Raw genomic sequence first — 5,050 nt, 5'->3', positions numbered from 1 at the left:
CCGCCGCCGCCGCCGCCGCTCCCTCCTCCCCCGCTCCGGAATCTTCTCTCCGCCTCCGGCCGCTGGGCGGCGCGAGGTTGAGGGACGCGTCACCCGCTCCCACGGCCTGATTGACAGGAGCTTCCGACCAATGGGGAGCGAGATCGCGGGAACAGTGGGCGGGCTGCCGAGGGTGACACGCGCTGGAACGTGTTGGCGTCATGAAACGTGCAGACGTCATGCCGTCAATGCAACTTGGTTCTCCTGCGGGAGGCTGGGGGTCAACGTTGACGACACTGTGCTGACCCTTGACCCCCAGTGCAGACCAGGAGAGGTTGTATATTCCAGCTGCTTACTGTGGGGTTTGTCAGCTGATCCCAGCCTGGGCTGCAGTGGGGGAGACTGCAGTTAACCTCAGTGCCCTGGGCTCCTGCTACTGATCACTGTCCACTCACCCCAGCAGCAAAGGCCAAGTCTGCAAAGGGGGCATTTCTTGGACTGTGATGCTCCCACAGTTGAATAGGCTACCAACAATCACTGCATACCCTCACACATTAGCCCTTTGGACAGGCACTAGAAGGCAACCAGTGACTATGTAACTCCTCACTATAGAGGAATAGGAGGATATGTTGATAGGGTGGGAGGAGGGTCGTGTGAAGTTTAAACCCCGACACGTACCAGTTTGGCCTAATGTCCTGTTTCTGTGCTGTACATTCTATGTAATACCATGAAAGGTCAAATTAAGGAAATCAGCAACAACAAAAACTTGTATTTATATAACACCTTTATTGTATAAAACATCCCAAGGAATTTCAGAGAGTATTATAAGACAAAAACTTGACACCAATCCACATAAGCAGATATTAGGACAGGTGACAAAGACATAGGTTTTAAGGGCCGTCTTAAAAGGAGGAATGAGTGGCGGAGAGGTTTAGGGAGCAAGTTTTAGAGCTTCGGGCCTAAGCAACAGAAGGTTGTGTGATTATCATCAGGGATGCTCAAGACGGCAGAATTAGAGGAGTGCAGATATCTCATGGGTTGTAGGGCTGGGGGAGATTACAGAGATAGGGAGGGGCGAGGCCATGGAGGTATCTGAAAAGAAGGATGAGAATTTTGAAATCGAGGCATTGCTTAACTGGGAGAATTGTACGTCAGCGAGCACAACAGTTTGAAAAATTAAACATCAGCACAAAATTTATAAAACATTAATCTGTTCCTCAGTCATGGTGCCCCAGCGATCTGCAGGGCCCTGCACTACAGAACAGTGTGAACTCGCTGGTGTCTCAGCAGGTTATTGGAGCTTTTCTAGTTCTTCCCACAGTCAGAACATTTAAAAGGTCTCTCATCAGTGTGAGCTCACTGGTGACTCAGCAGGGTGGATAGCAGAGTGAATCGTTTTGAACACAGGGAGCAGACGAAGGGCCTAACTGCAGCGTGCTAGGTTCCTGTGTCTGCTGAAGCTCTTCCCTCAGTCAGAACACTTACAGGATCTCTCATCAGTGTGAACCCACTGGTGTGCTCGCAGGTTGGACGGATCATTGAAATCCTTACCACGCACGCAGCAGATGAACGGCCTTTCTCGAGTGTCTCATTAGCTGCCAGAAGCTTTGAAAGCCCTTCCCACAGTCGGAACATCGCAACAGCCACTCGCCAGTGTGATCAAGCTGATGTGCCCACAGGTTGGGTGAATGCATGAATCTCTCCCGCACACAGGGCAGGTAAATGGGTCTCTCCCCAGTGTGAACTCTCTGGTGCTTCAGCAGGTGGGACGTATGAGCGAATCCCTTCCTGCACACTGAGCAGGCGAACGGCCTCGTAACCTCGTGACCCGGCACATCCCTCACTCTACCACTACTGTCAAGCCAGGGGACCAACCCTGGTTCAATGAGGAGTGTAGAAGTGCATGCCAGGAGCAGCACCAGGCAGACCTAATAATGAGGTGCCAACCTGGTGAAGCTACAACACTGGACTATGTGCATGTTAAACAGTGGAAGTAGCATGCTACAGAAAGAGCTAAGCCTAAGAAAATAGAACATAAGAATTAGGAGCAGGAATAGAATGACAACTATTCGAAATGGCCAAAAGGAAAATAAAATAACCATGGAAACAGACTGAGCAGTTCCGCAGCAACATGAATGGCCAAATGGGAAGCGATGCTTTTGAACCTCACACTATTTAGATACAAAGTGCATCATATGATTGAGTAAATAAGAATTTAGCTAATGAACTACCTGTATTTATTTTACAAATATAGTATTGATCATATATCGCCCTTCCTTCATAGTCACTGGGTCAAAATCTGGCACTCCCTCACCGACACCACTGTGGGAGCACGTTCACCACACGGACTGCAGCGGCTCACTACCACCTTCTCCAGTGTAATCAGGGACGGACAATAAATGCTGGCCTTACCAGCGACGGCCACAGCCCAGAATTAATAAAAAAATGTAAATGTTAAATGGATTAAAAGTCTCTACAGAAATACTTGTCGCTAAAACAAACTTACATTGTGTGGACAGGGCGTGTTTAACAATCTAATCTCCCCCAGAGCCCACCTCCCCGGACAGCCCCACATGGGCAATTGTTGGTCCCACTGGGCCCACAGCCCACCTCCCCGGACAGCCCCACATGGGCAATTGTTGGTCCCACTGGGCCCAGGGCCCACCTCCCCGGACAGCCCCACATGGGCAATTGTTGGTCCCACTGGGCCCAGGGCCCACCCCCCCGGACAGCCCCACATGGGCAATTGTTGGTCCCACTGGGCCCAGGGCCCACCCCCCCGGACAGCCCCACATGGGCAATTGTTGGTCCCACTGGGCCCAGAGCCCACCTCCCCGGACAGACCCACATGGGCAATTGTTGGTCCCACTGGGCCCAGAGCCCACCTCCCCGGACAGCCCCACATGGGCAATTGTTGGTCCCACTGGGCCCAGGGCCCACCTCCCCGGACAGCCCCACATGGGCAATTGTTGGTCCCACTGGGCCCAGGGTCCACCTCCCCGGACAGCCCCACATGGACAATTGTTGGTCCCACTGGGCCCAGAGCCCACCTCCCCGGACAGCCCCACATGGGCAATTGTTGGTCCCACTGGGCCCAGGGCCCACCTCCCCGGACAGCCCCACATGGGCAATTGTTGGTCCCACTGGGCCCAGGGCCCACCTCCCCGGACAGCCCCACATGGGCAATTGTTGGTCCCACTGGGCCCAGAGCCCACCTCCCCGGACAGCCCCACATGGGCAATTGTTGGTCCCACTGGGCCCAGAGCCCACCTCCCCGGACAGCCCCACATGGGCAATTGTTGGTCCCACTGGGCCCAGAGCCCACCTCCCCGGACAGCCCCACATGGGCAATTGTTGGTCCCACTGGGCCCAGGGCCCACCTCCCCGGACAGCCCCACATGGGCAATTGTTGGTCCCACTGGGCCCAGAGCCCACCTCCCCGGACAGCCCCACATGGGCAATTGTTGGTCCCACTGGGCCCAGGGCTCACCTCCCCGGACAGCCCCACATGGACAATTGTTGGTCCCACTGGGCCCAGAGCCCACCTCCCCGGACAGCCCCACATGGGCAATTGTTGGTCCCACTGGGCCCAGAGCCCACCTCCCCGGACAGCCCCACATGGGCAATTGTTGGTCCCACTGGGCCCAGAGCCCACCTCCCCGGACAGCCCCACATGGGCAATTGTTGGTCCCACTGGGCCCAGGGCCCACCTCCCCGGACAGCCCCACATGGGCAATTGTTGGTCCCACTGGGCCCAGGGCCCACCTCCCCGGACAGCCCCACATGGGCAATTGTTGGTCCCACTGGGCCCAGAGCCCACCTCCCCGGACAGCCCCACATGGGCAATTGTTGGTCCCACTGGGCCCAGAGCCTACCTCCCCGGACAGCCCCACATGGGCAATTGTTGGTCCCACTGGGCCCAGGGCCCACCTCCCCGGACAGCCCCACATGGGCAATTGTTGGTCCCACTGGGCCCAGAGCCCACCCCCCCGGACAGCCCCACATGGGCAATTGTTGGTCCCACTGGGCCCAGAGCCTACCTCCCCGGACAGCCCCACATGGGCAATTGTTGGTCCCACTGGGCCCAGAGCCTACCTCCCCGGACAGCCCCACATGGGCAATTGTTGGTCCCACTGGGCCCAGAGCCCACCTCCCCGGACAGCCCCACATGGGCAATTGTTGGTCCCACTGGGCCCAGAGCCCACCTCCCCGGACAGCCCCACATGGGCAATTGTTGGTCCCACTGGGCCCAGGGCCCACCTCCCCGGACAGCCCCACATGGGCAATTGTTGGTCCCACTGGGCCCAGGGCCCACCTCCCCGGACAGCCCCACATGGGCAATTGTTGGTCCCACTGGGCCCACCTCCCCGGACAGCCCCACATGGGCAATTGTTGGTCCCACTGGGCCCAGAGCCCACCTCCCCGGACAGCCCCACATGGGCAATTGTTGGTCCCACTGGGCCCAGGGCCCACCTCCCCGGACAGCCCCACATGGGCAATTGTTGGTCCCACTGGGCCCAGGGCCCACCTCCCCGGACAGCCCCACATGGGCAATTGTTGGTCCCACTGGGCCCAGGGCCCACCTCCCCGGACAGCCCCACATGGGCAATTGTTGGTCCCACTGGGCCCAGAGCTCACCTCCCCGGACAGCCGCACATGGGCAATTGTTGGTCCCACTGGGCCCAGGGCCCACCTCCCCGGACAGCCCCACATGGGCAATTGTTGGTCCCACTGGGCCCAGGGCCCACCTCCCCGGACAGCCCCACATGGGCAATTGTTGGTCCCACTGGGCCCAGAGCCCACCTCCCCGGACAGCCCCACATGGGCAATTGTTGGTCCCACTGGGCCCAGGGCCCACCTCCCCGGACAGCCCCACATGGGCAATTGTTGGTCCCACTGGGCCCAGGGCCCACCTCCCCGGACAGCCCCACATGGGCAATTGTTGGTCCCACTGGGCCCAGAGCCCACCCCCCCGGACAGCCCCACATGGGCAATTGTTGGTCCCACTGGGCCCAGGGCCCACCTCCCCGGACAGCCCCACATGGGCAATTGTTGGTCCCACTGGGCCCAG

The sequence above is a fragment of the Pristiophorus japonicus genome, unplaced genomic scaffold, assembly GCF_044704955.1.
Source record: "Pristiophorus japonicus isolate sPriJap1 unplaced genomic scaffold, sPriJap1.hap1 HAP1_SCAFFOLD_190, whole genome shotgun sequence".
Taxonomy (NCBI): Eukaryota; Metazoa; Chordata; class Chondrichthyes; family Pristiophoridae; genus Pristiophorus; species Pristiophorus japonicus.
This window is presented reverse-complemented; position numbering follows the sequence as displayed.